At 48.8% G+C, this 10,412-nt stretch overlaps 1 long non-coding RNA gene across 3 annotated transcripts; it reads right to left on the bottom strand.

Moving 5' to 3' along the window:
* Nucleotides 1-545: 545 nt before the first annotated feature.
* LOC117013609 (uncharacterized) lies at nt 546-6,427 on the bottom strand. Of its 3 annotated transcripts, XR_004421357.1 has the most exons (5): nt 6,174-6,427; nt 5,225-5,399; nt 5,014-5,121; nt 3,514-3,668; nt 2,447-2,663 (listed from the first exon to the last, which is right to left on the bottom strand). It is a non-coding gene; the product is annotated as an uncharacterized LOC117013609 (long non-coding RNA). The 3 variants fall into 3 exon arrangements; XR_004421358.1 differs by lacking the exons at nt 2,447-2,663; nt 6,174-6,427 and adding an exon at nt 546-2,020 and having other exon boundaries at nt 5,225-5,669; XR_004421356.1 differs by lacking the exon at nt 6,174-6,427 and having other exon boundaries at nt 5,225-5,669.
* Nucleotides 6,428-10,412: the final 3,985 nt, after the last annotated feature.

Below are 10,412 nucleotides of genomic sequence, written 5' to 3'. Positions count from 1 at the left end.
GGAATGCCCTACGGCTTGGTTCTTGAACAGCCTCTCCTCTCTTCTCTTTCCTGTCTTCCCCTCTCCTCCCCTCTCTCCTCCTCTCCTATCATCTCCTCTCCTTTCTAGGCTTCTTTCTGAGGTGGCCTTATCCAGTCCCACGGCTTTAAACACCATCCATATGCTGCAAGACCCCTTATTGATATCTCTAATCCAGAGCCTCTCCCCTGAGCCCAAAATGAATAAAGGCAAAGTGTGTCTTCAGCTTCCTCCCTTTTGGGCACATTTCTCCCTACTTCTCTGTGTTTTTTCTTTCTTCTGATATCCAGTGTATTCATACTCAAGGGTAACTGACAGGGTTAAAACATTAACCAGCGCACAGCACAGCGCCTTGCACGTAATGGAAATATTAATCAAACGTAACGAAATTATTCTTTTCAGGAAACCATATTTATATTTGGCCTAAAGGCAAAGTTACGCCTCTCTACTGATGAAATTTCAGATATGGGCAGATATGGTTGCATCTTAATTAGGCCTGGGATGGAAATGGGTACATGTGTGGATTTTTGAGGTTGAGAGGCTTTTCCAGCATCCCTCAAATGTTGATCACTGACTCAGTCTTGCTGTAGAATGTGCTTGGTGTTTATCTTTTTTTGGTTGTGTGGTCAAGATCAGGTAGACGGGCTGGGTCGTGCAGCAAAGCCCCACCCTGCATTTTAGTGGTTCCTGCCTTGTTGTTGTAGTCCCGTAGTTAGGTCACGATAGTGACAAGCTGTGGATTCATTTTCACTCAGCTTTTCAGAAACACTGTTCTTCAGCCACTGTCTAAACCCTTTACTTGGCCAAAAATGGTGGCTATTTCTAACTTGTAAAAATGCAAGTTAGACCTTGACATTTGAATCATTTTCAAAAGGTTCACGTGACAACCTCCATAAATAAGAATGTAATTCTTCCTCCCTCCCCTCTCTACTTTACAACACTAAGGCGAGACTCAGTGAAATGACAATGCTGTGGAATTTGGGGGCCCTGAATCAGTGTGGGTCCTGTCACTCCAGGGAGTGAGAAGAGCTGGATGAAGGGGCTGTTTCCAGGGGTCAGGTAAGCAACAAGAGTGAGGAGGCAAGGGAAGGTAGTAATGAATCCCAGGGACCAGCAACAATAGGGACTAATTATCACCTCTCGGCTCAAGGGGCAAGTGGGGAGTAGAGACCAGATCCCAGGGCAGCTGCAGCTAGGAGAGGGCTTGGGATAGGAGCTTTAACCAGCCATCAGCCCAGCAGGGAGGGAGCTAGCAGAATAAACACCCTGAACTCCTCTTCCTTCCCATCTCTTATCAATGCCTCCCAGTGGCCAAGCCCAACCAGAAACCAGAGAGAAAGGGAGCCTCTGGGTATAGACCACACAGGTCAGCCTCCTGGATCTCAGAACAGGGCTGAGAAGGCTGGAAAGTGAAGCTGGGGGAGCCAGTGGAGAATGTCCTGCACTCGTGTTCAGAATAACAACTCCAGGAATGGAAGCTATTAGAAGGCAATATTCTCAAGGTGGATGGTTCATGACCCCGACTGCACCAGCAAAAACAACTAAAGCTGATGTTCTACTTCAAGATGGGGTACATGATGATTAAATTTAAGTGTCAGTTTGGGCTAACGAATGCCCAGACAGCTGGTAAAACATTATTTCTGGTGGGTCTGTGAGGATGTTTCTGGAAGAAATTAGCATTTGAATCAGTAGACTGAGTAAAGAAGATTGTCCTAACCAATGCGAATGGCACCAATCATCCAATCTGTTGAGTGCCTAAATAGAACCAAAAGGTGGAGGAAGGGTGAATTCTCTCTCTTCTTGAGCTGGGACCTCCATCTTCTCCCTCGGCCATAGAAACTCCTGGTTCTCTGGCCTTTGGACCCCAGACTTACACCAGTAACTCCTTGGGTTCTTAGGCCTTTGGACTTGGAAGGAAGAATACCACTGGTTTTCCTGATTCATCAGCTTGCAGATGGCAGATCCTGGGATTTCTTACTTCCATAATCAAGTGAGTCAATTCCTGTAATAAATATCATACTCATATGTGAAACTGAAAGTCCTCCCCAATGATGCTTATGTGATGAGGACAAGATTTATCAAAGTGTGAGTATTCTAAGGAGACTTCTGGCTTAATAACTGTGATATCCTGATCTTCTGGGTTGTAGAGTGGGGTGAATTATTGGGAAGAGAGACTGGAAGATAAAGGAAAGGACCAGACATAAGAGGCTAAGTTACCCTCCATAACAAAGAGCTCAGAAAGAGAGGAGACATTTAGGTTTTGAGAGAGTATGGGAGCTTTGATTTGTAAAAGGCCCTTGAGTGGCTATGGATGTGAGACAATTGGGGAAGAGAAAAGGGGGTTTTAGAAAAGCTTTGCTAAGTGTTTATATCTCTTCAAAAGATATAAATAAATAATTGGAATTCCTTGACTTTCAGTTGCTGAACATGTTTCTTTATATGGCCTCCAAGTGAGCCAAGGCCTCATGGGACCCAAACTTTTATTGGGGTTACACTAAAAGACCTCTGGATGGTTTGGGCAATGGAGGACTGGCTAGAAACCACGCCACACGCCACAGTCTCTATCCTCCGAGCAGGAGAACACAAGTCCTGAATCTTCTGAGGACTCAGCTTCCTTCCAAACTGTGGTACCTTCCCCCGGATTGCTGTAAAGTGGAAGGGATAACCATTTTACTCTTTTTGACAGAGGCCAGAGAGGATAAACAAGTCATTCACAACTACCCAAATAGGCTGCCTAAAGGAAAAAGGAGGCATAAATACCCCAGGTCTCCAACTCCTTATGTGGCCTGTATTCATGTCAGCTGACTGACTGCAGATTGTGTTTCCTTTCCTTTCTAGAAAGTGAAAACCCATTACCCCTTTCCTTCCTGAGAAGACTCAGGCTTTTGCCAGGGGCCTGTGTGGGACAAGACTGGAGCCTGAGCATTTACAAAAATCAATTCTTTTGAGTCTTGGATTCCTTTCCTGAAAGCCGTTGAAGTTGCACAGAGGTGGGGGCGCTAAGCCCAGGACCAGGACTTGGGGGTCTGAGACCTGCCATCTGTACCACGTTCTGCATTCCCAAGCCATGCAGCACTCCAGTGTCACAGGCTCTGATTGGCACGGGATGTTTCCCAATGTGGGCTAATGAAACGTGGGGAGACCTGAACTGATCGGTTCTGGAAAGAGGCTTCCACTTTCTTTCACGGGAACTTCTTTCTTTCAAAAAAGCAGCTTGCATTCTCTCTCCTGAGAGGAAATGAAGGTGCCATACAACTTTGGGTACCGCTGGCAATTAACACTGAGAGTCTTAGGATAAAGTTGACACCAGGGAGGCGGGTGGAGAGACAAAAAGAAACAACAAAGAGCAGATGGATCAGACCTTGCAGAAAGCCCACCCGACCTCAGACTTTTTATTATTGTCATGGACCCATAGATTCTTTTTGTTGTTTAAGCCAGTTTGAGCTGTGTTTTCTGTTGTTGCAATAAAGATCATCCATCGTCCTGATAACTTACGGCAGTTCAGACGCTGTGCTGCAGGCTCTGGAATGGGAAGGTGCAGTCTGGTCTGAGAAGATTCTGTTCTGATGCAGGTGATGTGTCACTGCGTCACTGGATTTTAACCCTTTTTCTTGGTGAGGGAGGGAAGATCAGGCGAGTTCATCTCCAAGCTGGTGGGGGGAGGGGATGAGGGAGTGACAGGTCAGTCATTCAGCAAAGGCACAGCTGAAAGGATGCTTCCTGTGCTTGAAAGTGATCTTCTGGGAGCTCAGGGGGCTTGGGCTGCCAGAGCCAGATGGGGAGGGCAGCTGTTCTTTACCTGGGTTCCTGGACTTCTAGGGGGACCATAGAAAGGTGTCGGATAGTCCATGAAACCCTGACACTGCTCGAGCAATTGTGTTTGTGTGCATATTTTCGTTTAAATGGTCCTCTGAATCCACCTGCCTGGGTTTCCCATTGTCCTAAAACAGGAGCGACTACCCCGCTTCCTTCTTACTCCCCGGAAGGGATGAACATTAGAGAGATCATAGATGGTATATAAACACATTAGACAGAAAAATCTTTTTTGAGTTATTGGGGACTATGCCAAGCTATTGGAAGAGGAGAGCAGAAGGCATGTCCTAAAGTGAGACAGTCCATCAGGAAGTGAAGACAGCCACGAGCTTAGTTAGGTGAAGGAGAATGACGAAGATCAGACTGACTTGCCCTTTCTGTAGGAAATCCAAGTATCTAGATGCACAGGAACATAGTACCCACATATGCCACATGCCCTGTGTGTGTACGGGACAACAACTGACATTTGCACTGTCTGATGCTTTTCTATGGTCATTTCCATACCACGGCCTCATACAGGCCCTGGCAGCTAGGTCGCATGGTTCCCCCAGGTTCACAGAGTGCAATGCCCGGGTCCCCCAATAAGTGGTGATGCTGCCACCCAAGTTCAGCTGTTCTTTTTCCTCTCCTGGTGCTCCATCCTCTGCATCAGTGGTTTCTAAACCTGAGTGATCATCAGCACCGCCTGGATGCTTCCTTACAATGCAGAGTCCTGGGCTCGGCTCCAGTCCTAGAGTCTGATTCAGCATGTCTGGGGCAAGGCCTGGGTGTCTGCATTTTTGGAAGCATCCTAAGTGAATCTAACACCACTTGGGAACAATTGCTGTGTAGAAGGAGCAGTGTGTGTGTTTGTGTGTGTGTGTGCGCACGCGCACGCACGCGCATGTGTCTTCCCACAGGTAGGCCTAGCAAACTTGTAAAACAAGTAATCTGTCTTGGGTACCTCTCATCTCCTCTTTTAGGGTTCTTTTACCCTCTGGCTATCTTTCCTGATGCTTCATTGTTCTTTTCCTAACCCCTCATCACAAGGTAGCTTTTAGGGGGTGGTTTATTGTTACAGGAGACTCTTAGGGACTGATAATTATTCAAGCTCAAAAGTAGTAAATCTCTAAAGGGAGAATTTCAGGCTTTGGGACAGGCAAATGGATGTGAGAGATGTTTAAGGGAGGAGAAATGTCTTACCGTACTGTGTGGTGGTTGTGGATTTGCCATGACAGCTCTCCACCACAGAGCTCCCGTGTGTCACATGCTTGCATGCATACTGTACAAATATAATACCCATACAACTCTCTGAATGAAAAGCAAACACATATAAGAAACAGGTGGGTTTTTAGAGCATGCAACCTTTTTTAGCGAAAAAAATTATGAAAGCATTTTCAGTGTCAGGTCTCACCACAAGGCACGCTCTTGAAGCTGGAAGAGAGGCATCCAGAAATACGAGTTTGTCATGGAAACGCTGACAGGGCATCAGCCGATGCTCACAGGTGCAGCCCAGAATGGTGTAGCCTCTTGTGGCTTATTTCCATCCTGGCCCCCTGAAGGAATTCTCTTTTCCTATTTCCTGGCCCCTGAAAAGTCAGTTGGCCTTTCGGGAACCCGGGAGGTTCTTGCCAGGAAGGTGGCTGTATCTCTCTTGGAGAAGAAAACAGGCTGGCACCACCCAGAGTGGGAGCTTACAACCACATCCATAGAGCAGGTAGCTGGGTGGTATAAGGATTAGGAAGCACCTGGACCACCACTGTATTGATGCCAAAGGCCTTCCTTTGACAAGCAGGGAGAAAGCTGGGAAGGCAGTTCCACCTGGAGAAGTTGCACAGTGACCACCCTGGGTCCTGTCAAGGGGTAGGTGACAGACTCTGTGCCATGGGCAGGCCTTGCTCAAGGATGGGCACTGGGTCCCTGAAGAAAGAGATTCTTTCTTCTTCTCAACTGGGCCCCAGGAGTCCTGCTAGGAGCCAGATAAGGGTGTCAGCTGCTTTATAGAGCAAATGGGCAGAGCCCAAGAGGCTGGGGGAGAGGGCTGGGAAAAGGAAAAGATGGTTTCCATCTGTGGGAAGTTTCCACTCAGTGGGGAAATTGTGGTTGCTTAGGGGTTCGCAATCCAATTTGACAAGGCAGACAAGAGCTCTGCACACGAAGAGTCCAAGAAAGACAGGAGAAAGAAGGTGCAGCCCAGGCATTCCAGGGCTCACAGTCTGGAGAGAGAAAGACCTGTTTCTTCAACCCTGGCCACAGGCTGCCCCACCCTTGACCAACCATCTCAGGAATCAAAGCCACCAACACTGCCCTGGACTGTGGCAAGGGCTGGGATGAGACAGACCCCACAGCCCAATTTTGTTCACCTGCTTTGAGTATCCTCCTGCAACCCTTTCTATCAGAGCTGCCTGCTTCTGGGAGGTCTGCTGCTTTGCCCCCAGGCCCAGCTGCTCTGCTGGGAGACTGGTTTGCAATCAGGGCGGCTGTGATCAGGCCCAATTTTCCTTCCCCACCAGGAGTCTTGGGAGCTTGGGAGACATTCCAGGGCTGGCTCTGACATGAATTTGCTGATCAGTGCGCCAGGCGATCAGAGCTGACTCCTCTCTCTTCTCCCTCAGAGGTGTTGATAGTAACAGCAGAGACGAGAGACGGAGCTGCCAAGTTGGCAGGAGAACACAGCGACTATGCACTGCGGATTGAGGGGGGCAGGGAACAGCCAGGCAGCAGAGGGCTGGGCCAGAGTAGCAGTTTGTTTGTCCTATAATCGAAAGAGTCCCTCCAGTCTGGGCAGCCAGCATCCTGCGCAAGGAGGAGAGACTATGGGGGAGGCCCGGGGTGTTGGTGCAGGATGAGGCCTCTAGGAGGTTCCCAGGCCTGGGTGCTGCAAGGGTTGGTGGGAGGGACCTCTGGCTGGGCCTGAAGCCACCAGCAGCCTGGGCCCTAGAGGCAGGCTGGAGATCCACCTTTGTTCCTGCTGTTGACGAAGCAGCTGTGGAGTTTCCAAACGGTGTGGAGCTGGTGGGTTCAGAAGCTGCTTCCTCCCAAAGAGGACCCATGTTGTCAATCATTTGGCTTCTTTGAGACTCACAGATGAGTATCTACTTCAGAGCTTTGTGTGAGGATTCAACGAAGTACTGATAGCAAAAACTTACTGCTTACTACGTGGCCGATGCTATTCTAAGAGCTTCATGAATGACAATGTACTTAATCTTCAAACAACTTTATCAGGAGGGTACTATTATTATTTCCATTTTATTAATGAAGCAATTGAGGCACAGAGAGGTTCAGTAACTTACTGAAGGTCACAGAGCTAGTGAGTAGCAAGTGAGTAGCAAAGTTGGGCTTGAACCCAGTCATGTGTCACTTAGGCCATGTTCCCAACCTTTACACAAACTGCCTTCATAATGCAACAGATTCTTAGCACAGTGCCTGGCCCAGGGCAAGCATTTAATACATGTTAGTTCTCACCATGACTCCCCCAGAGCAGTTGCAAAGAGAGGACCAAGGCTCCTGACATGGACTTCGGGGACCCCGTGGTGCCCGAAGGGTGTCTTCTCTTCCATCTTTGGTCCACAGGGCCTCGGTTATCCTAGGAGCTGGAGCTCACTCCCCCCTGGAGTGAGAGCCTCTGGCCTTCCCTGCTCCCCGCCTCCTCCACTTTTCCCCTCCTCCTGCCTGAGGCAGAGCAGAGCAGAGGAATTCTCAGCTTCCTCTAGTTACCCTCAGCCTGCAAAGAAAACATAGTCTGCTGTGTCTGCTGCCAGTTCCTCTCTGGTGACAGCCACAACCCATGTGTTCAGTGCCAGCCCCCGCCTGTGCTGTGGGTAGAGCTGGGAGCCTAGGGCTGGACTCCAGTGCCCTGTGGGAGACGCTGGGCCAGTCACTTCAAGGCTGGTCTTCGGGGGCTGCTCAAAGGGAAAAGCTGGGCTAAATAACTTCTTGAAGACCCTTTCGGCTCTAAGAGCTAAGACTGAAGATTGTTGTTCTGTATTCATGACCTCTTCCTGAGGTAGGAAGTCCATTGTATAGACTGTTCCCCATATGTGGGGGGAGTTCATTCGTGCAGCCTTGCAAATTAGTCACCAGCTTTACAAGTCCACTGAACTGTGCTCCTGGCCACCCTTGCCTCTTCAGAGGTACTAGGGAATGACTCGTTTGCCACTTGCTGGGCAGCCAGCTCGGTGATAGCCACACGAGAGCTAGGAGCCCGGAATACTGGCTGCTTCCTAGGCCTGTGTTCCTCCCTGGGACACGAAACCCCGAGTATCAGTGCCGAGGGAAAGGAACTGCCGTGTTGGCACCTCACAACAGCACTGATTTGTTCGTTGTGCACGGTGGGGTGTGGGCTACAGATTCACCCTCCCAGCTGTTCCTTCGGGTAACGAGTGATGACAGGAGGAGATCAGGTGGGGCGGGAAGCCCCACGGCAGAAGGAAAATGGAAACGGAATATTCTAAATTGTACACATGGAAAACAGAGAAAGCAGGGGTATAGTACCTTCTAGTCCAGTAGGACTCTTTGAAGGAATGTTTGGTTCCGAGGAATCACCGGGAGAGTGGTGGTCACTCGTTAGGAACAAAGAGGGCTGTCCCAGGTCACCAGGTCCTTTCTTCGTGCTTCCCGACCAAGGAGCCCTTGGAAATCCTTAGGCATGGGCGTGTTCTCTGTCTGGGCCAGGAGGTGGAGGGGAGACCGGGGCACCCAAGCAGGGGGGAGGTCGTGCGGGGCTTCCAGGCTCTCCCAGAAGGCAGTGCTCGTGAACACATAGGCCTGACCATCATCCTGGTCTTTGGGGTCTAAAACATTGACCTTGCTTTACTGAACCTGTGCTTTTTCCTACAAGCAGAACACCTCCAGCGCTGTAGAAGAAGTCAGAGCGAGGAAGGATCACTTTGCAGTCAACTTGCTGGCACGTGTCTGTTCTGTGAAGTTACAAGGGTCTTTGTCCATTGCTTCCAGAAATGTATTTATTCTGTCAGACCCTGAGGGCTCATTGGCAATCAATAACAAGGAGTCGGAGCCGTGGGTAGAGAGGGAGACTCCAGAGGTTGGGGAGTAGCTCCCTTCCTCCTGCTGCTGATTCTGTTTGGCGCCAAGCAGTGGTCAGAAGAAATGCATGAAATCAGCAGAGGTGAGAAGCACAGGGCAGAGCTAAAAGGAGAGGGAGTTTACCAGGGGTAGGAGGATGAAAGTAAGAGAGATAGCTCACAGTGAGAGAGCCCCAGGGGACTTGGGAGAAGGGAGACTACAAAAGAGGGAGGGCCTTCTTGGGTGGTGGCATGGGGGGGCGGGGGGGCAGGAGGAGGGCACAATCCCCAGCCCTTGACCTTCTTGGATGGGGTGCATGGCAGGCCAGCCCAGAGGCAGGGTGATGCCTAAAATGACCTGCAAGCATTCAAAATCCAGACTGGGTGAGCAGAAGTGGGTCAAGGTTCGATTTTCCTGTGAAGAAGCCCTGAGCTGGAGACTGGATGCGTTGACTTTTTATTTATTTATGAGGCTATCGATTATAATGCAGCTTTTCCACAGCATCCTGAGGTAGCTGGAGTTGGGAGAAGAAACCTCTTACCAGTTAACTTCCTTTGCCCTGGAGATGTCAGGTGCTTAGATAGGCTGTCCCCCTCCCTCTCCTCATTCTCCCTCCTCTCCCCACCCCTTCTGTAGCCCTACCCCTGAGAATTAGGGGCTCAGGACAACAAGTCTAGTTTCCTTTTTTCTCAGCTGTGGCTGTTCTAAGTTTCTTCCAATATTTAGGACACACTCCAGTACCCCAAATCCTAACAGCAGGGCATTGCTTAACTTGAGTACAGAGCTGTAAAAGCATCTGAGATCTTCCAGGAAAACCCTTTTTTTTTTAAATTTATTGGGGTAACAATTGTTAGTAAAATTACATAGATTTCAGGTGTACAATTCTGTATTACATCCTCTATAAATCACATTGTGTGTTCACCACCCGGAGTCAGTTCTCCTTCCATCACCGTATATTTGATCCCCCTTAGCCTCATCTCCTACCCCCCACCACCCTTACCCTCTGGTTACCACTAAACTATTGTCTGTGTCTATGAGTTTTTGTTTCTCATTTGTTTGTCTTGTTCTTTTGTTGTTTTTGGTTTATATACCACATATCAGTGAAATCATATGGTTCTCTGCTTTTTCTGTCTGACTTATTTCACTTAGCATCATACTCTCAAGATCCATCCATGTTATCACAAATGTTTCTGTATCATCTTTTCTTACCGCCAAATAGTATTCCATTGCGTATATATACCACAACTTCTTTATCCATTCATCTATCGAAGGACATTTTCGTTGTTTCCATGTCTCGGCCACCGTAAACAAAGCTGCAATGAACATTGGAGCACACGTGTCTTTATGTATAAATGTTTTCAGATTTTTTGGGTAGATACCCAGGAGAGGGATTGCTGGGTCATCCGGTAATTCTATTCGCAATTTTTTGAGGAACCTCCACACTGCCTTCCATAGCGGCTGCACCAGTCTGCATTCCTACCAACAGTGATGAGGGTTCCTTTCTCTCCACAGCCTCTCCAACACTTGTTACTATTTGTCTTGTTGATGATAGCCATTCTGACTGGGGTGAGGTGATA

Source organism: Rhinolophus ferrumequinum, chromosome 21, assembly GCF_004115265.2.
Source record: "Rhinolophus ferrumequinum isolate MPI-CBG mRhiFer1 chromosome 21, mRhiFer1_v1.p, whole genome shotgun sequence".
Taxonomy (NCBI): domain Eukaryota; kingdom Metazoa; phylum Chordata; class Mammalia; order Chiroptera; family Rhinolophidae; genus Rhinolophus; species Rhinolophus ferrumequinum.
The sequence above is the reverse complement of the archived record's forward strand: the minus strand, read 5'-3'. Positions and strand labels throughout refer to the sequence as shown.